The 26,885-nt window shown below is 45.3% G+C and overlaps 1 long non-coding RNA gene across 1 annotated transcript; it reads right to left on the bottom strand.

Moving 5' to 3' along the window:
• Positions 1-2,683: 2,683 nt before the first annotated feature.
• On the bottom strand, positions 2,684-26,647 carry LOC127492958 (uncharacterized). Its single transcript, XR_007922806.2, has 3 exons — positions 26,287-26,647; positions 23,833-23,914; positions 2,684-9,877 (listed from the first exon to the last, which is right to left on the bottom strand). It is a non-coding gene; the product is annotated as an uncharacterized lncRNA (long non-coding RNA).
• Positions 26,648-26,885: the final 238 nt, after the last annotated feature.

The raw sequence follows: 26,885 nt of genomic DNA on the forward strand, positions 1-26,885 counted from the left end.
AATTGTGTGTTCTTACCTTGACTTTTTTTTTTTTTTTTTGACAGGCAGAGTGGACAGTGAGAGAGAGAGACAGAGAGAAAGGTCTTCCTTTTTTCCATTGATTCACCCCGCAATGGCCTCTGCGGCCAGCGCACTGCGGCCGGCACACTATGCTGATCCGAAACCAGGAGCCAGATGCTTCTCCTGGTCTCCCATGCGGGTGCAGGGCCCAAGGACTTGGGCCATCCTCCACTGCACTCCCGGGCCACAGCAGAGAACTGGCCTGGAAGAGGAGCTACCGGGACAGAATCCAGCGCCCCAACCGGGACTAGAACCCAGGGTGCTGGCACCACAGGCAGAGGATTAGCCTATTGAGCCACAGCGCTGGCCTCCCCTTGATTTTATATCTCCAAGTAGAATGAATTCTGTACCCAAAGGGAGTTCAGGGGCAGGTCAGGGAGAAGCACAGGTTGGGAAGCATCAGCAAGCACCCATCAAGAGATGGTTGAACTTGTGGGGCAAGGGTTGTAATCCCCGTGGAGTCTGGTCCCCCACCTGGTAGATTCAAGGGTTGATTTCTCAGTGGACGGCACCACCGCAGTCCTGGTTCCTATGTATCTCCTGTTGGGGTTGCTAACAGATGGGCAGGCCTTTCAGTTTCCAGGAAGTCTGTGCTCTGGGTGAGCCTCTAACTCAAGCTAGTCACGCAGGTGCAGCTGCTATTCTGCAGGGTCAGGGCTGCAGAGTGCCCAATCATTCTGCACTAATCAGCCATTAAAGATCCTCGAAGTGCTTTCTTTAGTAGATAGAGATTTCAACTGGAAGAGCTGCGCTGTGTCACTAGGCATCCTGTTAATTAAAGCATTACCCAAGGCATTCAATCTATTCACCTGCTCTCAGCTGGTAAAGGCAGTGACATTGTAGGATGAATCCAGAGCAGGCAATTGCTGATGGATCGAGAGACAAGAAACATGACTCTTTCTAAGGTGTCTGCGGGTCCTTGAAAGAGGGTCTTGATGGAGAGGTGTGTTAGTTTCCTAGGGTTTTCTGGCTTAGAGCAACAGAAATGTATTCTCTTGCAGTTCTTATTTTCAGAAGTCTGAATTAGGGATTGGTTCCTGCCAGGTGTTTTGAGAGAGAACCTGGTCCACACCTTCTTCTTGGCTTCTGATGGCTGCCAGGGATCTCTGGGTGGCCTCGGCTTACCAGGTCATCTCTCCAGTCTTTGCCTCTGTCTTCATGGGTTGTTTTCCTCATGTCTGTGTCTCTTCTTCTTATGAGGACTCTGGTGATATTCCTTTAGAATCTCACCCTATTCCAGTACGCCTTCATCTTAACTAGTTGCATCCACAATAGTGCTACTTCCAAACAAGGTCCCATTCTGAGGTGCTGGGAAGGACCTTCCAACCAGCACAGGACAGGAACATAAAACCTTTGGGTGTTTTTGTTGGAGAGTAAGGATAATGACAGCGAAAGGAAGGGTCTTTAAAAAGCTGTTAAAAGGACAAGGAATGCTGATAGAGCAGGTGGCATTAGGCTGGGAAACACGTCCCATTGAATGGGGAAACTGAGAAGAGTTGTAAGAAAGAACTATTTACAGGGTTAACAAAAAGCAAATATGGGAATGCCAGTGCCAGAGTCACAATGGATGGGCTCTGTGATCACAAATCTATTGGCCTTCTCAGAACTACATCTCCTAGCCCTGCCCCTGGCCTGCTCCATCAAGACCTGCCTGGGCCTTCCATGATGCTGTATTCTAGGCTGCCTGGGGAACCCTGACCAGCTTTCGGGCGCAGCTGGAAATGTGCAGGCTTGCTGGAGGGTGCACAGCACCCAGCTGACATGTGTACCCCATGCTTCTTCCCCAACACGCAGTTTCGAGGTGCATTTCCAATGATTCCTCAGGAGAGTCTCAGCACCTGTTGACAGTGGCAGTGGTCACTCAAAAACTCATCCTTGGTTTTGCCTTTTAACCTCCTCATTCACGCTTCTGGCCCAGGGCACATAAGCCTTGGTCTCAAGCTCTTCCTGGGCAGAATGTGCAAGAAGACTGAAGCATTACTGGGCAAAAGGGGAGACAGGCCAGGAGAGAGTAAGAGTAAGCTGAGGATGAAAACAAACTCTAGGGTCCCAAGGAACAAAGCAGTCCCTGTCCACTGTCAGGCCAGCAGACAGCAGGGAGGGGAAACGCACAGCCCAACCCGATCTCTTTCCATTGGCAGTCGCTTGCTGGACCCTCTATTGCTGAATCAAGTCCCAGAGGGTGTGGAAGGGTTGGCTTCCATGCTGCTCCAGGAAGTCGCCTCCCAGGGCCCGGAGCAGGTGGGAAGGAAGGAGAGCCCAGCTGGAAGGAAATGGAATTTCCAGCACGACTCCAGGGAATCACTCAGCAGTTTTCTCTCCTGCTGCCTGGGAACCTCACACCATGGACACCACATTGACAGGACGGGCAAAGCAGCTCCCAGGTCAGGGAGTGCTCTCTGGCTGGTCCCAAGGCTTCTCACATGAAAATACTGCAGACAGTGCACAGAAAAAGGAAACTGAAAGGTATTTTTGAAATGTCTCCATAGTTATCTCATAATTTGAATTTTCCAGGAAAATTTTAGGATTTCTTTTTTTGCCACAAAATGAACATATCTTTTAACTTAAAGATTTATTTATTTGAAAGGCAATGTGACAGAGAAGAGAGAGAGAGAGAGAGAGATCTTCCATCTGCTGGTTTTCTCTCCAAATGTAGCAATGGTTAGGGCTAATCCAGGCCCAAACCAGGATCCAGGAACTCAACTGAGGTCTCCCACAGGGTGGCAAGTGCTGAAACACTTGGGCCATCTTCCGCTGCCTTCCTGGGTGCACTGGTAGGGAGCTGGGTGGGAAGCTGAGCAGCAGTACTTGAATGGGTGCAACCTGATTTGGGGTACTGGCACCACAAGCAGCTTCTTAACCTGCTGCTCACAAGGCCAGCCACATACTTTTCTCTGAATCCCAGATTGCAATGAACTTTTTGAAGTACCCTAGTATTTGTGTACCACCATTGAGCACAATGGTCATAACAGGCTGGCCATCATCTGGACCAAGCAGCCTCCTGGGTTAGGAGGAATGTGTCCTTGAATTCAGAGCTTCCCTGGCTCAGATCCCGGCTCTGCCACTAACAGATAGGTGCCCTTCAGCAAGCTTCCTCTCTGAGACTCAGTTCCCCATAAGCAAAATGGGATTACAATCTCAGTCTTACATCACAACATTTTTGTGAGCATTCAGTGAAATAAGATGCTGTATATGGTAGCTTTGTTTTAAAATTGATTCTCATTTGCCTAAGTTATCTACTTATGTCTATAGTTATCAACGGGTATTTTTTTTAACTTTTATTTAATAAATATAAATTTCCAAAGTATAGTTTATGGATTACAGTGGCTCTTTCCCCCCATAACTTCCCTCCTACCCGCAACCCTCCCATCTCCCGCTCCCTCTCCCATTCCATTCATATCAAGATTCATTTTCAATTATTTTTATATACAGAAGATCAATTTAGTATATATTAAGTAAAGATTTCAACAGTTTGCACCCACACAGAAACGCAAAGTGTAAAGTACTGTTTGAGTTCTAGTTATAGCATCAATGGGTATTATTAATAAATTATACAGAATTGATGTAACAGTTACAGAAATCTAAAAGTTCCTCGAAACATGAAAGAACTTTCCCTTAAAGTTATGGTTGAATAATTGCAATATTTTATCATCTTTCTGTCTTCTTGCTATGGACTACACAAAATATCCTAGAGTAATAGTAAGTGACAAGTGAGCCAGGTGTTCTCCTGTTGCTTCCAGATGTCAATGGTCTTTAAACCAGCATTGTGGGAGACGAAGCCTTTTACACTTGGACTTTATGCTGATAGTGATGAATCACCACGGGAAAGGCCCACATTGCTTCTGCTGGAGGCTCTTACAGAACTCCTGAGTCAGCTGAGCTGCACACAGTCAGTAACAAAGCGATCTCTGCCAGGAATTCTAGTGCAACAGGGCTTTTCACAGCAGGGCTTGCCCTCAGCTGTGTGACGATGTCTTATGAGACTCTACCACCCGCATCTGTGATGGGAACGCGTGGGGTGCCTGAGGCACAAGGCATCTCCCTGCATTCCAAAACTTGAAACTCTGTGAAACAGAATATCTTTAGTTCTTTTCTCACCCTCTGGGAGAAATCCATGCAAGGCTTTTAGGTCCATGATGTCATGTGAAGGAAACGCCTTTCTCTGACCTTGAAAATCATTTTCCCTTAAGTTTCTTTCTCTTTCCCCAATAAGGTGTTTTTTAAAATGTGAGCAAAAATAATAATAAAGAGGATTTAAGGAAAAGGAAAACATGATTTAAGTTTATGATCATGGCCTTATTTCCTAAAAAAGGAAAATAATGAAGTTGATGCAAATTGGCTAATCAAAAAAAAAAAATCCAGAAGTATTATCAAGATGACAATGCCTATGCTTCCTATATGCATGATGTAGCTATTAAACCCTATACTCAATGTGCTGAATATTGTGTGATTGTTGCTGTTTATAAAAATGATTACCAGTTGATAGAAAGAGCCAACCAGGCTCTATGGAAAACATCACAAGGACAGAAATGTGTGCTTGGTAAAAAAGGTTTAGAAGGAAAGAGTGTTGTTGGTAAGAAGGGTTAAAAAGGAAAGAGCTTTTTAAATAAGGAAAGGACATGGTTTGTAAGAATCCTGATGGCTAGTTTAGGGTGTGTGGAAGTCACAAAAGGTTACAAAAGAAAGAAATATTGGACATGCTAACTGCTGCTCCAGGGGTATCTGTGCCATGTTCCAGGAAGAATGATGTCTCTTGGTCAATCAGACTAGACAGGTAGAAATCCAAATTCATACTTTTCCTGGACAAAGCCAAACAGCTCCAGGACCAGCCAAGCAGGGTTGGGATTTCTGGCCTGACATCTGGTCATGGAAATCCTGGCTATTTCCTCTCCTTGGCCCAATAACTTCTGTAATCTTGATGCTTCTCTTTGCACCGAGTGTTTTTAATGCCCTTGTTCATTTTGTCTCTAGCAGACTAAAAGCTGTCGAACTCCAAATTGTCGTCAGACAAGGCTTCCAGCCCATTCCATTGGAAGACCTGAGCAGCCCTCTGGACCGAACAGCACAGTCTTTCCAAGGCCACTGTTGCACACCATAAGACAGATAGCAAGAGGAAATACCCAAATCCCCCTCGACGCCCAAATGCAAGCTTTGAAGAAATTACAGAAAACGGAACTCCATCCATAATCCCAAAGAAGAATTTTGGGTATTACCTCTTGAGGGGGGAATGTTAGGTAGGAAGTTAGGTATGAGCTTATGTGTGTGTAACAGGCCTAAAGGGAAGACTATGTCCAGCATATGCTGCATCTCAAAGTCATCCTGATGGTGTTTCAGGGGTAGCCCAGTATTCACATCCTGCCCTGCCCTGACCCCTTCTACCTGATATCTCCCAGGTGCAGCGCAGTATCTGTATCTCAAACGCCCTGCTCCCCCTCTCCTGTCTGATAACATTTGCATCCATAAAGTCCTTTGTTTCAGACCTTCAAGAGAAAACTCAGGGAGAAGCTTCTTAACATTTGCAAAACTCAGGGAGAGCTTGTTTGGAGGTTCTAGCAGGGGAGCGCAGCTACTTGTATACCCTTGACCGAAGACCAGTCCTCCTCTAGTGGGGAAGGTCGTCCTCTTCAACCGAGTGTGCAGCTTCGGGAGGGACGCACATGGAGCGGTGATGGAGGAAGGGGACCCCGCCTAGCCAGCCAGATCAGCCGAATCAACCCTGGCGATCAATGGGGTGACAGATGTCGCAGCCAGATAGCCCTCACATCGAGGGACGTTATGGGGGGGAAGCCATTGTAATCAATATTCTGTACTTTGGAAATTTATATTCATTAAATAAAAGTTTAAAAAAAAAAAAAAACTCAGGGAGAAGTTTCTTAACATTTGCATCCAAAAGCCCTTTGTTCCAAGAGGAACAGGTGGGGAAGCAAGACCCATCTCCTTAAAAACCCCCAGCCTCAACTGCACTGCGCTCTCAGCCCTCTGCCTCTCTGCTGAGTCACCCGCCCGCCTGGTCTGGCCAGGTGTAATCTCTGCACTCAACCATGTAACCTCGCTCCCCCCACCCCAGTCTCTCAGGCTCTGTCTGGAGAGGTGCCCATCCATCCTTATGGATGTCCCTTCCCTAATAAACCTTGCTATTTTACCTCCCACACACAAAAAAAAAAAAGTCTCACTCAGCAGAGCAAGCCAGAGGGTACGGTAACAGATCCTTATATCCATTAATCCTCCAACAGAGGATAAACAAGAGGGCTGGCAGTGCTGCTCAGGACTGAGGTGTTACAACCAAAACTTAAGCCACAACAGAATTCAAACAATACCCTTCTTAGGAAGCTTTCTCTCAGGACACATATTTGGAATCTGTTATCAATGCACAGAGACTGAAGGCACTGGAAGAAATGCATTTTCAGTTGGAGTTATGTGAAGGGGACACATGGAAGAACACAGTTTGAGGTAGGTGGCAGTGGGCGTTCGGCTCTGTGGTTAAGATGCTGCCCGGGACCCCCACAGGCCATATCAGAGAGTCTGGGTTCAAGGCACAGCTCTTTTCTTGATTCCAGCTCCCTGCTAACACACACCCTGGAGGCAGCGGGGGATGGCTCAAGTAGTCGGGTCCCTGACACCTGCGTGAGACCCAGATTGAGTCCCCAGCTCCTGGCTTGGTTCTGGCCAAGCCCTGGCTCCACACCTTGGGAGGCAGCAGGGGATGGCTCCAGTACTTGGATCCCTGGCACCTGTGTGAGAGATCGGCTTGTGTTCCCAGCTCCTGGCCTGGGTCTGGCCCAGCCCCGGCTATTGTAAGTATTTGGCAGTAAACCAGCAGAAGGGAAATATTTCTTTCTCTCTCCTTCCCTCTTTTTCTCTTTTTCTGTCTCTCTGCCCTTCAAATAAATAAAAATGGGAGGAAAAAAAGAGAGTGATAAATCAAATCTTTCCTTTAAAAAAATAAATCAGAAAGGAGTTATTTGTCATTTAGGACTGGGCACCAGGAGAATGGTTGCCTTTAGGAGCCTGTCAGCAAGAATTTCTTTAATTTTTTTTAATCGACAAAAATTACATACCTGCATATTTATCATGTGCAACATGTTTTAAATTGGGTGCCTTTTAGAATGGCCAATTGAAGCCAATTAACACATTCATTAGCTCACACACTTCTCATTTGTGTGTGTGTGTGGTGAGCCCATGTAAATCTACTCTCTTAGCATTGTTGCAGAACGCAATATGAAAGTGTGTCAACAAGTTTACAAAAAATGGAATGAAAATATCAAAACATTTAAGTGCAAAACATTAGAAACTCTTACATAGTGTTTCCATCGTATACATTCCCAGGAACTTTTTGAAGACCCCTCGCATGTTATTAGCTACAGCCATATTGTATACAAATATCTTGGACTGACTTATTCCTCCTTTCTAACTGAACATTTTGTGGCCTTCCTTTGACCAACATCTTCTGTTGAAAAAATTCCAAAGGAATTTCAGGAATACTGGAAAAATTGATCAGCGTGCTCACTGTCACGCGCTTCTCTTTTATCTCCGATAGAATTGTCAAAACCCCTCTTCCTCCCGGCATTTGGAGCCACCCTGGGGAAGGAGGCAGGGCTAAGGAGGCCCCTAGTCTCACTTGAGGTAGTACAAGCACACGTGGGCACACGGGACGCAGTGCCTCCTCATAGTTACCATTCCATGTGCCTCTCTTGCTAGCCCTGAGCACCTACCACCGGCTGGAAGGTCTGAGACTTGGGAAACCCAGAGCTTCAGGCCTCCCCCAAACGCAGGCAGTGACGAGTGAGCACGCTGCCTCCAGGGAAAAGTGCCAGTTGCGCCTCAACCTCAACCATGTGAAGTGACAGTTTACCCCTGTGACTAAAATGCACCCCAAATGCACCTGCGACTGATTAGATCTCCCAGAGTCAGCCCAAGCTGATCCGCCTACCTACTTGAGCAGCTGGGAATGTGCTGTCAAGTGCGGTCTCGTGTGACTTTCTCAAGAGGTGTACGGATGGCTGTCTTGGTCTTCACGTGGATTGTCTCTGGCCTGTATTCTCCCCTTTGATCCTCTCTCCCCAGTCCAGGGGTGTTGAGGTCCACACCCCTGCTCTGTTTGTGGATCTGGGGCTGACTCCTGCTCTCCCCAGCTGGGCTGAGACCATCCCTGGAAGAGTTCTAGCTCCTACTTGTCATGACTTCTTGGCACCTGCAAATTTACATGAATCTTTGCTTGCCATCCCCAAAGACAGCTTCTTCCTCTCCATTCCCCAAGCTGCCTAGGTTATTTACTGCTCCTCTACCTGTGTCCACTGTGTGCGGCTTACACAGCTAGCTCACATCAGACTGTGCGGTTCTGCAAGTTGGGGGACACTCTCACTCAGCTCAGGACTCCAGAACATTTTAGCTGGTGCCTGGTCCTTCAGAAAGAATTCTCAGCTGAGTGAAGCAATGAATTCATCACTATCAAAGGAATTCACAAACATTTTTTTCTGTAGCTGGACTGGCAACCATTCTTGCTCCTGTCACTAGCCAAGGAATTGCATTCGGCAGACATTGTGGTAACTGGGGCATGGCCACAGAGTGCACAAAAACAGATCCAAGGAAAAGACATTGTCATGAGTCAAACATAGGCTTTGTTTAGATAATAAAGGGTAACGCCAGAGTTAGTAATAAGGTAGACGAGACAGTTAGAAAAAGTACAAAATGAAGAAATAATTGCTACTCGGGAGCCCGTTGCTTTAGAAGGCAATGACCATGCTGATGATTTGTATTTATGTTGGATAAGATCCTTAGACTCCATTTTTCCAAACGCATTGTAAAATAGTTATGACCCAGTGTACTGTACCTCTGGGGTGGAGAGAGGAGTATCACGATGCGGCAGGAAACTTCTCAATATTTGTCTCTGCTATGCTCTGCTTAAAGTGTCCTGGGCTTTGTGATGCCCAAGATCTTTCTGATATCTAAAATGTGATGACTTTTTTGGGGGGGATAATCATCTTATATATAAGGGAAAACACACAATTATTCAGAGTACCTTTCACTTTACAAAAACTGGTCTGACTATTCTTCCGCCCATGAATGTAAGTTCAATACTCAGATGTCATTTGTTATCTGTTCAATGGTCTATTTTAAAATATTACCACTCATCAGAAATAAATCTGAAAAACTGCACCACAGTGATGTTCTCATCACGATTTGCTGAATCACATCTTGTTGGGACTGACGAGCGAGGTTACTTCTTAGCCCCGAGGACCACCGAAGCCTTTACGTAGTTAAAGTTGGTGGGAAAAGGGACAAGCCCATCATGGGGTGGAGGTAGGTAAGGGAGCTGAGGGGGAAAGTAGGCGCTTGTGTGTGAGATGCCTGCCACTGTAGTTCTTCCTCATAAACTGCCACCCCACAGAGCCAGGAGGAAGTGTGAAGACAGAGCTGAGTCGCCCATGGATCATAAACAAATGGAAACCCACTGGTTCCCTATCCTTTCTGTCTCATCATTTCCCAGTGCTCTCATTCATCAAACACGGATCCCCTACACCAGGTACAAAGAAGAGGGTGTTCAGCAGTGACTTATAAAAATCAACCATTGAAGGTATAATCCCTGTAGCTTGGCAGAGTGGTTAGGTTGCCTCTTAGGATACCCCTATCCCAAATCAGAGTGCCTGGCTTGAGTCTCAATTCCTCCCCTTCTGATCTGGCTTCCTGTTCAGGCACATCCTGGGAGGAAGCAGATGGCGATTCAAGTACTTGGGTTCTTGGCCTTCATGTCGTTAAGGGGAGAACGGCAACGAAGAAGACAACCTCGGTTCTTGTCTCATGTGAAAGAAGAATTTCCCTGCAGACAAAGCAATGGGTAAAGTAAGATTTATTTAAGTCAGAAACCTCCTGTGGCAGCAGCCAGGAGAGGGGCTATAAGAGAGGAAACCCTGAGGAACCGGCGGAAGTGGAGTCTTCTAAGCACAAGTCAGGGAACAACCAAAGGGCGGGACAAACCCGTCAGAAGGCCAGAATTATAATTCTGTTTAGCTTGCTCAGGATAAAACAAACAAAGCCATCCAAAGGGTGGGATAGATAACTTTTTTTTAGAAAACTTTTATTTAATAAATATAAGTACAACTTTTGGATTATAGTGGTTTTTCCCCTCATAACCACCCTTCCACCCGCAAACCATCTCATCTCCTACTCCCTCCCTCTCCCATCCCATTCTTCATTAAGACTCATTTTTAATTATCTTTATATACAGAAGATCAACTTAGTATATACTAAGTAAAAATTTCAAGTTTGCACCCCCACAGAAACACAACTTCTTTCTATTCTCATGCTAAAACTAGAAACTCAGAAAGGCAAGATAGGCACTTTTGTCCTGCTTAGAGTAGCTTTTGGAGAGAAGCATGCATTTTGTACTCTTAAAGAGACTTTCCCCTTTTCTCATTCCCACTAGGACCTGACCTAACTGCCTGTTCTCTATCACCTCACAACATGGACGACCCAGATTGAGTTCCAGGCTCCTGGCTTGGCCTGGCCCAACCCTCGCTGTAGAGGCATTTGGGGGAGTAAACCTGCAGATGGAAGAGCCTCTCTCCCTCTCTCTCTCCATATTTATCTTTCTGTCTTTCAAATGGAACAAAAGTAAGTAAATTTTTAAAAAATAAAAAGAATTTTATGGTCTAACTTGAGTGTTAAATTACATTGATCCACATATACAAGGAGAGTTCAAAAAGTTCATGAAACATAGAATTAAAAGATAACTTTATGTTAGTGTAAACATTTCTGAAGTCTATGCACAGTTTGTTCATAATACAAGTTTTCCATGAATATTTGGAAGACCAATTTTATGCACAGATTAAAATATTTTTTACACAAAAGCAGAGTTATCTTTAATTCTATTTTCCATGAACTTTGAGAAGCACCTTTGTGCTACCAAAGTCTGTTTTTTTAAAAATGAGATTTTGCAAGCTTTCTAAATGTGTTTACTTATGAGGAAGATAGTCTGGCTTGGCCTTTCCCTGTTGTCATGCTAAAACAGGTTCTGATAAATGCAAACCAAACTTCCTCTTTGCTGTGTTTCCCCTCTTTCAGAGCTTTGAACTCTTCCAGAATACAGGTCAGAGTGGGATGCCCTTGAAATAGCGCCACACATGGGAAACTAACCCTCTTACCTGTGGGCAACTATGCTAAGAGCTATGCATCCATGGCCTCACAGTCACTGTGCAAAGGCACTTACATGGGATGAGGTATCCTTGATGGGTGTCGTAATCCCATGTTCTTGTCTATGTCTCTCTAACCATAATCATTATCCAGGGAGTTGTGCAGTTGCTCCAGGATTTAATTTCAGAGGGAACCTGAGCTATGTATGTGTCTTAGTGGACAGATTGTCCCTGAAATCCCAGAAAATCCAATGCTAAATCATCTACTACAGGGCTGCCTTGGTGTAGGATCTGATTCAACTGATGCTATCTGGTGAGCTGCTCAGAGTGCAAATTAGGGTGCACAGAGGTGGCAGACGTAGGAAGCAGACAATTTGCTGAGTGACAGCTATAAAATGAAACAAGGAAGAGGTGTCACTAATTTGGTTCAAGCTACCTCTGCCATGTGAAGAGGGCCTTGTTTTGGCAGTGACAAGCTATTAGGGTCCAAGGAAAGAAGTGCTAACCTTGGATGCATCAAGTTGTCCAGAATTCTCTCTGAACAACAAAAGCTTACTGCCCCCACCAGCACTGACCGGGGGTGGAAAGGAAGCAGAATTGGATGAGTTCCCAGAGAAAAATGGAATTGATTTTGTACACAGCTACAAAGGCTATCACCAGCAAATGCCCTCCTTTAAGAAATGCACACCACACTCCTGCGTCCCCTTGAGTCACTTGGGCTGACTCTCAAGGCATGGTAAATGTGCTTTCTTTACCCTTACTACAATGTGTTTTCCCCTTTGTTTCTCTTCCAGACCATGATATGAGGAATTAGAAGGAAATGGGACACCACTTTTCCTAAAACACCATCCTAATGCTGTCTTTTGAAAAAGCAAGAGTGTGTCAACTGCATGAGAACAAGAAATACCAAACTGGTGCTACTTTCTTTTTCACTTGGTTTAGTTTGTGAATGGGTACCAGGGTACTTCAGAAAGTTCATGGAGATAGAATGATAAGGTATGTTTATTTTGACCCCCCCCCCCAAATTTCCGAAATCCATGCAGAGTCTTTGCATAATGCCCATTTCCCAGGAACTTTCTGGAGCTTCTTTATATGACAATAGTGAGGAACCTCACGGGAGTTTGCAGAGCCACTGTCTGGGGCGGAAGGGTATTTGCTGCACCCTTTCACATATTCTCTCCTGGCAGAGGGAGACCATCTGTCTACAGCTGTGGGAAAGAACAAAGTTGGGTGGAACAGACGCAATGACACCCACACCTTCTTGCTGGTGCTGCTGCTCTCATCAGTTACTTGTTTTCAGCTCTTAGCTTTCAAAACACAGCATGGGCTTTGCAAAAAACTTTCTTCCACACCCACTTCCTACTCTCTTCCCTCCCCCAGTGAATCATTTTCCCCAGACTGTTTCTAGACTTTGTGCATAGAGCAACATAGTGAAACCGTCCATTTGCATTCTGTTTGTCTCCTCCTAGTATGTGAAGCCCCAGAGAGAATAGATGCTATTTTATCAATAGCCCTATGCCTAATAGTCAATGGCAAAGTAGGAACCAAAGGAATGTATGTGACACTGAGCTGGCTGCACACAGGCAGCTCCAGAAACACACGGTCTTTTTCGTGCGGATCCATCTCAGCAATGATTTGTTTATTTCTGACTCAGTAAGGTTCCCTCAAAGCCATTTCCAATGTATTGTGAAATATCCTTCTCATGAGCCACTTCCCCTTCTAGCCCCTCCACACATATGTACACACAGGCCAGGGTTCTAGACAGTGACGGGAAATGAAAATACCATATTGCATTAATTCTAAAACGCAAAAAATTTTTTACCATTTGAATTGACATTGGGTGCTATTTCACAATCAGTGGCATCTTAGCATTATGATTGGCAGTGTTTTTTTTTCTTTCTGAATAGTACTCAGAATAATGTGTCTTAAAATGGGTGTCTTAAATGTGTTAAAAATGCAATACTACTAAAAGAAGTCCTACTGATGGCCAGCCTAGCCATGTCAAGTTCCATGGTAGGGGTAGCTACTGTGGTGTAGTAGGTATTGGTGCAGTGCAGGCATCCCATATGGGTGCCAGTTCAAGTGCTGGCTGCTCCATTTCTTTTTTGTTGTTGTTGTTATATAGTTTTTTTTATTTAATAAATGTGAATTTACAAAGTGCAATTTGTGTATTGTTGTGGCTTCCCCTGCCCCAAACCTCCCTCCCTCCCGTGGCCCTCCCCTCTCCCACTCCTTCTCCCATCTCGCCCTTCATTGAGTTTCATTTTCAATTACCTTCGTATACTGAAGATCAACTTAGTATATACTAAGGATTTCAACAGGCTGCACTCACACAACCTCACAAGGTATAGGGTATTGTTCGACTAGTAGTGTTGTTTTTAAGTTTCATAATAAAACACATTAAGGACAGAGATCCTACGTGGGGAGCATGTACCCAGTGACTCCCGTTGTTGATTAATAATTGACAATCTTATTTATGACATCAGCAATCACCCGAGACTCTTGCTATGAGCTGTCTAGGCTATGGAAGCCCCTTGAGTTCACCAACTCTGAACTTGTTTAGGCTGTATCACAGTGGAGGTTCCTTCCTCCCTTCAGAGAAAGGCGCCTCTCTAGGAGGCCTGTTCCTTCTGCTGGGGTCTTATTCACCAGGATCTTTCATTTAGATTGTTTTTTTGCCACCGTATCATGGCTTTCCATGCCTGTGAGACTCTCATGGACCTTTTAGCCAGATCCGAATGTCCCAAGGGTTGATTCTGAGGCAGGAGTGCTGCCATTCTATGAGTCTGCTGTGTGTCCTGTCTCCCCTGCAGGATCATTCTCTCCCTTTTAATTCTATCCTTCATTATTTGCTTACACTGGTCTTATTTGTGAAATCTCATCGACACATACCCTATCTTTTTGATCAGTTGAATCCAGCTCTCTGCTATGGCCTGGGAAAGCAGTAGAAGATGGCCCAAGTCCTTGGGCCCCTGCACCCACGTGAGAAACCCAGAAGAAGCTCCTGGCTCCTGGTTTTGGATTGCCCAAGCTCCAGCCATTGCGGCCAATTGGGAACTGAACTAGCAGATGGAAGACATCTCTCTCTCTCTGCCTCTGCATCTCTGTAACTCTGCCTTTCAAATAAATAAATCTTTTTAAAAAAAATGCTCCATGGTAAATTCTGCATATGCTCCATGGTGCTACATTAAAATACATCAAAACAGAAACACAGTTTGTAGAATACAGTTAGAGAGTTGAACTTGAAGGATCAGAAGGCAAAGTTCATAGGAGATTCACTGTTACGACTCTGGCATCTGATCTGTTATGTAGCTGGCACATCTATTCCTCCCTTAATAAAAAAAAATAGTTGGTAAGAGTTTTTGAGTCCTTACTAGGAGTTAGTCAGTGTTTTTTTTTTTTTTGAATCCCCTTTCCATTTCCTTGAAAGGCAGAAAGAGAAAGAGAGAGAGAGAGAGAGAGAGAGAGAGAGAGAATATGGATCTTCCATCCACTGCTTCACTTCCTAAATGTTAGCAACAGCCAGGGCTAGGCCGGGTTGAAGTCAGTAGTCTGGAACTCCTTCTAGTTTCTATGGGCCACAGGGGCCCAAGCACTTGAGCCATCATCAGCTGTCTCCCAGGACATATTAGCAGGAAGCTGGAAAGGAAGTGGAGCAGCTAGAACTTGAACCAGACACTCTGCATGGGATGGGTCCATCCCTAGTGGCAAGCTTAACCTGCTACACCACAATGTGATCCCATCATTGTGTTTTAAAAGCTTTTCATAGATGAGTTTATTTAATTCTCAGGACAACTCTTTGGGTTGGTTGATTCTAATCTCTGTCTTTTGGATGCATAGACAGACTGTGAGTAGGTAGATGACTTGCTCTGTGTGCTATAGATAGTAAGCAGCAGTGCTATGCTGGATCCTAGATCCACTGAACTTCAAAGTCTACACCCTTGTGTTCTCTGCAATGCTTTCACCCCAGGAGATACCAATTTTGACAGCCATTGCTTGATCAGAGCTATTGGTTCTCAATTTTGTTTCTAAACTTGCAACTTTCCTAATGACTTTTCTGAGTCTCACAATCTCAATTGGTCATTAAATGACTAGCAGAGATGTAATATTTAGATTAGCATGCTAATTTTTAGCAAGCAGTCCGTGGGGGAAATGTTTTTATTTAATGAAAGGCAACATTCGATCAAAATTCAGTCATCCAAGGACCATTGCGGTCATGATTGGATGTCACAAATGTGATATAACAGAGGCAAATTTAAGATTTTAATAAGCGGGAAACAAAGCAATCTCTCTTTTCTAAGATTGTCGCCACTGAGTTCCCTGAAAGGAACTAAGTCCCATGGGCCTGTTAACCCCCTCTGTTGGGGCTAAGAGCTGTTTTTGTCCAACACTGAGAAATTCCAGCATAATCTTACAAAATTATCAGGGAAATTTCACTTCAGGCACGGAAGTTTCTGTTAGGTCACCTCACCGCTTTCTTTGCCTTTGTTTCAGGGAGCCAGTGAGGTGATGGAGTGGCCACCATGCTGTCAGGCAGAGGAAGCACTGAATGAGAACAAACTTGAGCATATTCTACGGCCACCTGCAGTGCTTGGGCTAGCACTCAGCACTGGCCTCACCCCAGAGATTCTGAATTATTAGGATTGCTATGGGCCCTTAGAATATGCATTTAAAACAAATTCCCAGATGGTGTGGGTCCAGGTACCACACTCAGGGATCCATCCATCTCAATATTAGAAGACCTGGTGGCCGGCGCCGCAGCTCACTAGGCTAATCCTCCGCCTTGCGGCGCCAGCACACCGGGTTCTAGTCCTGGTCAGGGCGCCGGATTCTGTCCCGGTTGCCCCTCTTCCAGGCCAGCCCTCTGCTGTGGCCAGGGAGTGCAGTGGAGGATGGCCCAAGTCCTTGGGCCCTGCACCCCATGGGAGACCAGGATAAGTACCTGGCTCCTGCCATCGGATCAGCGCGGTGCACCAGCCGCAGTGCACCAGCCGCGGCAGCCATTGGAGGGTGAACCAACGGCAAAGGAAGACCTTTCTCTCTGTCTCTCTCTCTCACTGTCCACTCAGCCTGTCAAAAAAAAAAAAAAAAAAAAAAAGGAAGACCTGGCTTTCAATCCTTAATTCCTCACTTGATTAGCTGTAAATCTGTAAATTAAGGAATTTATTTGGAAACTTAATTCTCAACTACCTGTTTTACCCACTTTTATGAGTATAAAATATAATAGCACATGCGCAAATTATTTTAAAACTTGATTCTTATTATTACAAGTATTATCATGAAAGAAGCTGTAGATTTACGTCAATCCAGACAGGAGCTGGTGGAATCTTTGAAGCGTACCAGGAGTTGGGAGTAATTCAGGGAATTCACAGTAAATATCATACAGCTTAGAGGCCCTGGGAACCAGATAGAACATGTCTTCTGCTTTCCTGCAAATCCACACATGTGTATTCAACTCCTAACTCCATGGATCTGTGCCTGTTTCCAGCCTGAAAAAATAGAAACAGGAATAGCTACCTTGCTGGTCTCTTGGGAGGGCTATTTGAGATAATAAGATACTAAAGAGCTAATTCTATTGAGGGCATTTAAAGAATGAGTGCAGTGCCTGGAATGCAGTAGGCTCTTAATAAATATTAGCTCTTACTATAGTTATGAGAACGAAAACCAATGGGGGCCGGCGCCGTGGCTCACTAGGCTAATCCTCTGCCTTGCGGCGCCGGCACACCGGGTTCTAGTCCCGGTCAGGGCACCGGACTCTGTCCCGGTTGCCCCTCTTCCAGGCCAGCTCTCTGCTGTGGCCAGGGAGTGCAGTGGAGGATGGCCCAAGTCCTTGGGCCCTGCACCCGCATGGGAGACCAGGAGAACCACCTGGCTCCTCGCTGCGGCCGTTGGAGGGTGAACCAATGGCAAAAAGGAAGACCTTTCTCTCTGTCTCTCTCTCTCACTGTCCACTCTGCCTGTCAAAAAAAAAAAAAAATGGGGAGAAAATATCCCAGGGGTGCTGCTCGGGCTAAGCAGCTGGACTTGCTGACTTATGGGGTTATTTCCAGATGCGATCCTAATGTCAGCACAAAGCAAATGCAGCTAGTCAGTTGCCAGCTACCAGGGCTCTCTCTCCCAATCTTCCTTTATGACTGATAACTACGCCACTCTCTTCATTGCCATGACCTACCACATAATCATTAAGCAACGCTTTCTGGAATTCCCTACCAAGGACAGCACTAACAAGAGCGGCATGGAAACGACAAAGAGATTAGTGCTCAGAGCTCATCATTCTCCCTGTACATTATGTGATCTTTGAATCAAGCCTTAACCAAACAACTCATGACAGGACAGTGAGCTCTGCACTAACAAACACCAGATAAGCGCCGGCAATCTGCTCCGGGTGGGTGGAAGTTCCAGGCTTGCAAAATCCTGTAGTTAATAGAAGCAACAACTGGAGTACAATCGCTGACCCAGTCGCCAAACTTGATGCCATGTCATAAGGCTGGAATGCAGCTCCTGGTGCTATGCTGGACAGATTTTCATACGCCTCATGCTGATTAGAAGTTCAAGTTCACCCAGGCTGCGTGTCATCTTGCACATTATGCAGACCAACACTCTACTCATTCAACTTGATCCCAAGTGGTGCAGACAAGCAGGGTGGCCTTGAACATGCAAGGTGGTTCCTGTGACAGCAAGTGCTTGAGTCAACAGCACAGCTCAGTTCTGTCATCCTCTGCTTGAGCGGTGGAAGCAGACTGGGTGGTCACAGGACAGGTGGGTGCAGGTAAGAGGAGGCATTTCGAGGTTATCTCGTTATACTCTTTGCCAACAAGTATGCAAAATGTGCTTCTTTACCTGAGTACCTAATATTCCATGTTAGAACTAGGGTTGAGGTAGCTTTAATATTTTTCTGATGGAAATACCCCTGTAACTTCAAGATAATGCACTACCCATGTTTTAGCCAATCCCTTTCCCTGCCCCACCCCAACTCAACATAAACTTCAGGCTTTGTTGTCCTCTACTGTATTTCCTGATCCCAGTGCCTGCTGACTCTGAGAACTTTTTCTCACTTTCTTTGATGGTTTTAGTTTCTGGACTTCCTTTCCGTGTAGTTTACTGCCAGCTTCATGGCTGCCCCTCAGACTCATAATCTTCTGAGCTCTTCCCCATGGATGCAGTCTGCTCACAGGCAGTGTCAGCCACCCCCAGGAGGGCCCAGCATTGCCCTGGTCACTTCCAGGGAGCTCTGCTCCACTTCCAGGGAGGCCAATTCTGCAATCTTCTTCTGTTGATTGGTTTTCTGTTGCTAATAACACAACTCCCAGGGTAGGTAAATTTTAAAGAAAAGAGGTGTCTTTTGGTTGAAAATTCTGGACCAAGGCTGAGGAACTGTATCTGGTGAAGAGTTTCTTGTTGGCAGAACCCAAGGCGGCACAGAGAAGAGACAAGGAGCTTGTCTGTCTATCCTTTGGTCTGTCTGTCTTTTTTTATTTATTATTTTACACATTTTGCCATATTCACTACAAATATAAACATTATATGCATTTTTATGTATACTATTTTTTCTTGAAAAGAGATTGACAATGATCATAACGTAGGGATTAAAATATATTATCATTTATATGGTATGATTCAATAAAGCAATACTGATAGCTAAATACCAAATGATATGACATCCACACAATTTGTATGTTCTTTTTCTATATTAATTTCCACAACTAAGAGAAAACATACAAAACTTGTCTTTCTGCATCTGGCTTATTTCACTTAGTGTAATGATCTCCAGTTCCATCCATTTTGGGGTGTGTGAGTATGTGTGTGTGTGTGTGTGTGTGTGTGTACCACACTAAGCAATCAATATTCAATCCTGGAGGTTTCACCTTGATAAGCTTGTCTAATACCCCAGCAGAAGGAACAGGCCTCCTAGAGAGGCGCCTTTCTCTGAAGGGAGGAAGGAACCTCCACTGTGATACGGCCTAAACAAGTTCAGAGTTGGTGAACTCAAGGGTGTCGCTCCCCCTCTTCTTGGAGGAATGACACTAAGCCCTGCTGGCTCTCTCAGGGGCTGCACAGGTGTTCCTCTTAGATGTTCCTGGTGCATGTTGTCTCTCTCCTTCTTTATAGTCCTCTTCCACCAATCCCAACTCTGCTACCCACACGCCGAGTACACTGCTCTCCTCCAATCAGGAGCAGGTCCTGCTGTTTATTGGTTGAACTGGAGGCAGCTGTGTAGAAGCTGTTACTCCCTTCTCAGCGCCATATTGTGGGAGAGCAGATGCATAGAATAAGTCTTAATTCCAGTAACAGTCTAGTCCGAGTTGCTCCCCACAAAGGGGCTTCCATAGCCTAGACAGCTCATAGCAAGAGTCTCGGGTGATTGCTGATGTCATAAATAAGAGTGTCAATTATTAATCAACAATGGGATTCACTGGGTACATGCTCCCCACGTAGGATCTCTGTCCTTAATGTGTTTTATTATGAAATTTAAAAACAACACTACTAGTCGAACAATACCCTATACCTTGTGAGGTTGTGTGAGTGCAGCCTGTTGAAATCCTTGCTTAGTATATACTAAGTTGATCTTCAGTATATGAAGGTAATTGAAAATGAAACTCGATGAAGGGTGAGATGGGAGAAGGAGTGGGAGAGGGGAGGGCCACGGGAGGGAGGGAGGTTTGGGGCAGGGGAAGCCACAACAATACACAAATTGCACTTTGTAAATTCACATTTATTAAATAAAAAAAACTATATAACAACAACAACAAAAAAGAAGCTCCTGTTGCAGTTAAATCCCTATGGCAAGCTATTAAGAGGATGGTGTTTAGGGGAAAGGCTGTTTGCAAAGTGATAAGCTTGTCTAATACTAATCACTTTGCAAACAGCCTTTCCCCTAAACACCATCCTCTTAATAGCTTCCCAGGGGACAAACACCCTCCTTCCCCCACTGCTGCTCCTTCACCTGTCACCTTTATGGAGACCACTGGTTTCTGGTTGCTAGGAAGGGGTTTTTGGATGTGACTAACATTTAACTCAGGAAACTTTGAATAAAGCAGATACCGCCACATGTTAGGGAGCCTCTCCCAATGAGCTGAAGGGCTGGAGGGAAAAAAGCAACCTGAAATCCACAGTGGCAGGGAATCCTGCCTCCAGACTGCCCTCAGACCAGAGCTGCAACGTTGGTTCTCCAGATCTCTGGCCCATTGGCTTGCTGTGCCGATTGGACTTACCAGCCCCCACAATTGTGTGAGCCAATCCCTTAGGATAACTCTCTCTCTCTCTCTCTCTCTCTCCCCCCTCCCTCCCTCTCTCTCTCCCTTCTACCCCATCTGTCTCTCTCTCTCTCCCAATATATGAGGAATTTCCAAAAGTTCAAGTGTGTACCATGAAAAAAGGTATGAATTTAAACTATTTCTCCACAAAAATTAATTTAGCTTTTAACTCCAATTTTCCATACACTTTGACTTATTTATTCATTTTTTTATTTGAAAGGCAGACAGGCAGAGATCTCCCATCTATTAGTTCTCTCCCCAAATGTCTGCAATAGCTGGGGTTAGATCATGAGCCGGGGGAACTCAATTCAGGTCTCCCACATGGGTTGTGGGGACCCAAGTTCTTGAGCCATCACAGCTGCCTCCCAGGTGTGCAATAGCAGGAAGCTAGATGCAGAGCTACAACTCAAACCCAGCAACTCCACTATGGGTACCCCAAGTGGTGTCTTAACTGCTATGCCGACCTCACGCCCCTCCATGCAGTTATAATCTCCTGATGGATCTGCTCTCTGGAGAACGTGGACTGATATAGCTTGCCTTGCTCACTAGGTGCAAATTGAATGCCAAGGTCTTTATCTAACTGAGCCTCACAGACTCAGTACTTTGCACATCTCCAGACTCATAGTAAATAGCCATACTATTTGATGGAAGCATAGAAGCTCATACTCATACCTACCTTGTAAAAAAAAGTTACTTGCACATACTATTCGGTTAATTCATTCCCTCAACCTAATGAGGCATTTATCTAACACTTAGGGTCATCCACTTCTGTATTTGAATATGCTTGACACTGATGATGCAGAAAGAAAAGATAGAACACCTTCTCACTACTTAATCGTGCAGGGGACAGGGGTATGGATGGGGCAGACCCAGCAATGGAGGGAAAATCAGCAACGGGAAGCAGATTTGCCAGGTGAGACAGATTAGTTAGGTGAGAGATTGGCCCCAGTGAGACACAATACTCAGATGATAAACTGATAATGGAGAGGATCAATGGGGAGGCCGTGGAGGATGAGTAGAGAGCAATTTAGGAGGTAGAAACAGTGGAGGTGAGAAACAGGAAGCCGGCTGGCTCCCATGACTCCCTGGTTTCTGGCTGAGATGTTGGGAAGATGGCGGGGAGGGGGGGAGTGTAGAGTTTCTCATCGTCTTATCTGATCCCGCTCTTCCTGTACATCACAGAGCACCCCCCCCCCCCGCCACCCATGGTAGGATACAGGCGTGGAGGCTGACAGATCTGTCCCAACCCCCCTTCAGCTGCAGCTGACAGGGTGTGTACTAGACTCAAGCCTCTGCTATTAGGCCACTATGTCCCCTCCCTGACCCCCACTGTGGTGCCTGCCAAATTCCTTGGGCAAAGGCGAGTTGGTGGGTGTGGAGTCCCTGTTCTTGCCTCATGGTGCATTTTGCCTCCCAAGCTGCCAGCTGCTGACCAGCCTGCCAACGTCCCTGTCTGTTCAGTGGCAGTGCATTGATGACCCAGAGGGAAATCACTTCCTTTCCCGCTGACCACAGAGCCTGGCAGGTTTGGGAAAGGGAGTGGCATCTATTTGGAGAGAGGGAGGGAGGGAGAAGTGTGATTGGTCAAAATGAAAGTACATTTTCTCCAAAAATCTGAAATAATTATATGACTTTCTTCCTGAGAAGCACCTTAGTCTTGCATGGGAAAAGTGTGTTCCTTTTCCAGTAAATGACAGTTGGTAATGTCATGTCCTTTACAACCTGCCTGCCCATGCCTTCTCTTTCCTGCTCCTGCTGTTGGCCAGAGTGGCTGCTTGAAGCCTGTGAATTCAGGAGCATGGAAGGAGCCTGGAGCCCTTTTCCTAGGTTGGTGGTGTTGAGTAGCCACTGGGGAAAGAATTGTGTATTCTCCATTTCTGAGGCTGGAAAGTGGAACCCAAAGGTCATCTCTGGCCTCCCACACCATATTCCAAGGCGCTCTGCATTCTCCCTTCAGCTGTCCTGGCCTTGATCTCTCAATAAGGCCCTTAAGTTTTAGGAAGAACCAGTGGTAGTCAGTTAACCATCTGGAAAGACGTCTTCACATAGCTGGACCTTTGTCTTGGCCTCCATTTGTGATTCTTTTGTAGTCCTCTGCTGAGACCCAGAGGCCTTCTGAGGATACAGGCACTGTCTTGTTTTTCTAGCATCTCTGCCTGCTCCCTGCCCTGCAGGACTGCCCTCATGCTAACTACATGACAGAGTGCTTGCCCAGTAACTCAAGTGGCATTTGAATTTGTTTGCAGTACAGAGCATTAATCAATGCTAGCATTCTTTCTGCTACAGCCTGGACTTCTGAGCCTTGCTCTCCCTGAAATGTCTAGAGGTTTGCTTCACCCACCATTATGGATGGCCTTTGCTGTCACGAGTTGGGTCTGAGGGGCTGAATCTGGAGATCAATTGGGTCCTGACCTAGCACCTGACTCATTCCAGCTAGAGGATGGTCTGATGCCAGGCCTCAGCCTTCCACCCTCTCCCCAGCCATGCTCAGCTGTAAGTTGATGATCAAAACTTCCTGAATCTCAAGGGGCAGTAATCAGATCCTTGCCAGATGGCCAGGCAGCTGGATGCTATTTTTATATGAAATCACTGCAGAGCCCGTATCCAATAGAACAACAGTTTTCAGGAGCACCAGCTGAACCCTGCTAACCATGCAAACCCAGAGTTTCTCTAGCTTTTTTATGCAGTGGATAAAGTATCACAGTAATGTGATTCAAATTCATTGTGTGCTCCCTGTTGTCATCCTGCGAGTTGGAGAAAAGGGTAGAAAATATCAACCATTGTTTTCCATGATAAGATTGTTTTGTGTGTGTGTGCTAACATTCTGACCACAGAATGGTGCAATGGGTCTTAACTCACATTCTTTTATAGCTTTTCATCAATTTAAAATAATGGATATAGTGGACGTCAACGTTCTACTGCTTAACCCCTGGGTTAGATCTGCAAGCTTTCCGTTGTTTGTTTCACCCTGGGTTTCCAGTTTGGACAACTGAGAGTTGCCAGCACACTCATGAGACTCACCATGCACATGAGACTCACTAGGCATGTGAGACTTGCCCTGTAGTGGAAAATCGTGATGCTGCCCAACAGTCTTTGTGAAGCCTCCAGAGCCCTCTGCTTCCCCGGGGGCATGTGTGTGTACCATCTGTTAGGCTTGTGTGTTCCATGAGGTCAGAGGCTGCGGCTGCCTTGTCCACCACTCTGCCCTCAGAGCCTGGCACCTAGAAACCTCAGAATAAATATTTATCGAGTGGATGCCTTGAGGCTGACCATCGGCTATGCAATGGTGTACTTTGTCTTTTTCTATAACAAATGATCCTCAAAGGTCAGAAGGAAGAAGATGAAAATAGGAGAGATTAAATAAGAGTTGTGACATGGTCCCCACTGACCTGTGCATATGCAGACAGGGTTATGCCTAGATCTCAGATCTTCTTCAGAGTGTCTTTCCCTCTGCTCTTAAAACTGGAGATTCTTGTGCAGTTATCAGGCAGAATGAAAAAAAAAACATATGGGAGGAAGAATTCAGAAGGATAAGTATAAGCATCCTCTTCCCTATGGAAGCAATAATAACAGAAATAATAGTAAGTTAAAATTATATTGTATGCTTTCTGCCCACTGTACTTTACTCTTTAATCCTCACAAGTAACCCATGAGATGGATATTATTATTGTACTCATTAGTGGGAAACAAAAAAGGAACTTAGAATAATTGAAATAACTTGCCCAAACTGGTAGTGGAAAAGCTGCAATTGTATTTCAGGTCTGCCTGAGTTCACTGCTTAACCACTAGTTCTTGGGTTCTTGGCGGCTTCAACAGTTAAGGGCAAAGTCCAAGCCTCATTCACTTTTGTTTCTGTCCACACCAAGCTGAAGGTCATGTCTGCCAGCATGGAGAGAGTAAATATTTATTGATTCATAAATACAGATAACCAAAGGCACTGGGCCAGGGTTATTTTACTAGAAAACAGAGCCTGCGAGAAAGGAAATTTCAGAGCCAACTGAGGGCTAGCCTTGTGGCACAAGCAGTCTTGTATCCTACTTTATCATTAAGTATGTTTGGAATTCACAGCGTCAAGTGAAAAGAACATTCTAAAGTGGCAATAAGGATGATAAATCATAGGAAAGAGCTGGAAGGTTCCTAAAGGTCTTTTGCACATTTCCAAGTCCTTGTTTTGTTCCAAGGACTAAGCTACAGAAGCCAATTGGGATAAATGCTCACAATGGTGCATGAGTCGACGATCTTCACAAGTCAAGTAAATCAAGCCAGAATTATCGTAGATCCATGCAGTGCTTGCATTCGCATCTTTAGGCCTCATCTCTTTCTGACCATCTTAGAGAGCCAGCTCCCGCTGAGCAGGGCAGCCAATTCAAGTCCTCGCATGATCACCTTGTGGCTCCCTGCTCTACCCCTGCCCTCCAGGCAGGGCGCATGCTGCATCTAGATCCTTCCTAGAATGCTGTCTCATCCTCTTTCCTGACATTTAAAGAAAACTGAAGAAAGTGAAAGCTTAAATGAGAAAATGAGTAAGCACTTTCACATCAGAACTCTTAAACTCACATCCAGCACAGCTTAGAGTTAGTTCCTTTCCAAATGCCTTTGACTCTCATGCTCAGAACCAGATCTTGCAAATAGTTTATGTTTATTGTCTATTTATTGCTTGGATGCATGCATGAATGAACGTCCCCTCATATTTCTTTAGAGGATACGTAATGAGTAACATGTTGTGATAGAATCCTGCCTGCCAAACAGAGTATGAGAACCTGGTTTAGATCTCATACCAGCAGGCTTGGGTTACATAATGAAGAAACTGAAAATCATCCTTACAAACAATTAAATGTGTCTCAAAAGGAGTTTTGAGGACCTTTCCAAAAAGTTCAATATTGATAACTTCTGGATAAAGGGTCTTTTAGGCAGCATTCACTTAAGAGAAGATGAATTAAAAGTTTTCCAAGTGTAAGGAAACTTCAAAACATTTGTGGAAAAAATGTAATTAAAAGAGAAGTTTATTTTAGTGCAAGACATCTGTGAAGTCCATGCATACTTGTTTTGTAATACACACTTTTTGCAACTTGGGGGAGTCTCCCTTATACACCTGCATAACCTCACAATACCTCAGATCAAACAGATCCCAAAGCCGCAAGTCTGCCCAGAGATCTTGCTCCTCCATACTCATTTTCCTCTTCGCTATGGCTCCATCGCCAGATTTTAAACACAGCTGTCAGAGGCAGTTCATCTTGGCTTGTAGTCAAGAATTATGAAGACTTTTTTTTCTCTATAGCCTCTCTCTTTCCTTCCCTTCCCTTGCTTTCCACTCCCTATAACCCAACACTCTAGGTCCAGCCCTTCTGTTCTCAGATTCTGCTATTTCATCAAGAATTCAAGTTGTCTCCTTGCCTAGTTTTCTCTCTCCACCAGCAGCTTTTGAACTGAATTGTGTGCCCTGCCCTAACCCCATGTGACTGCTTGGAGATAGGGCAGGCCTTTGGGGAAGTGACTTCGGTTCGTTGAAATCCTGGGGGTGGGCTTCAGGATTTCAGTAGGACTGGTGTCCTTCCTGGAGAAAGGAGAGATACCAAAGACAACTTTTTCTCAGCTTGTACACAGACAAGAGGCCTCACCAGAAGCCAACTTTCCCACTGTCATGACCTGCACTTCTAGCATCCAGAACTGTGACAAGTTAAATTTCAGTTGTTGAAGCCACCTTGTCTGTGGTATTCATGCAATCCTAACAAACAGGCCATGCCCAGTGTTCTCAGAGTTAGACGTGGGGAACAGTAAATGGATCTCATGCTTTTACCAGCTTCCAAGGCCTCCTCACTGACCTGTGAGCCCAAACTCCTTACCTTGGCACCTGATGCCATCTTCCCAGTCATCCTGCCTCATCTGCCCGGCCTGTGGCTCTCACATTGCTTTCGCACACATTTGGCTCCGGTGATCTTCTCATTGTCCTCAAAACACGCTCGGCGTTTTCTGGAGCCACAGTGAAGCACTATGCCTTCGGGGAGCTGCCTTAGTTGCCGTGGTTAAAGGATGAGTCACAGGCCAGGGGACGGCAGGATGTAAGGGAGAGGAGGCCCATCTCCGACTCGGCCGTTTCCTCCCTTTCCTCCGTGTCAGCAGGGTCCCCTCACTGAGTTTGGGACAGATCCAGAGCCAAGAGTGATGTCTAAGCCGGGAGTCAGCAAGTACTTTTTCGCAAGGATCCAGTGAACGTGGGCACTTTAGGCTTTGTGGATTTTGCAGACTCTGTCCCAACTCTGCGGTTACAGCAGGAGAGTAGCCATGGGCAGCAAAGGAGCAATAAGCCCTGCTATGTTCCAAGAGAGCTCTATTTCAAAATAAATAAATTAAACAAATAAATAAATAAAATAAAATAAATAAAAAATTGTTGGGCTAGATCCAGCCTGGGGGGCATCATTTGCCAGTCCCTGATCCCTGGTTG

The sequence above is a fragment of the Oryctolagus cuniculus genome, chromosome 5, assembly GCF_964237555.1.
Source record: "Oryctolagus cuniculus chromosome 5, mOryCun1.1, whole genome shotgun sequence".
In the NCBI taxonomy this organism is placed as follows: domain Eukaryota; kingdom Metazoa; phylum Chordata; class Mammalia; order Lagomorpha; family Leporidae; genus Oryctolagus; species Oryctolagus cuniculus.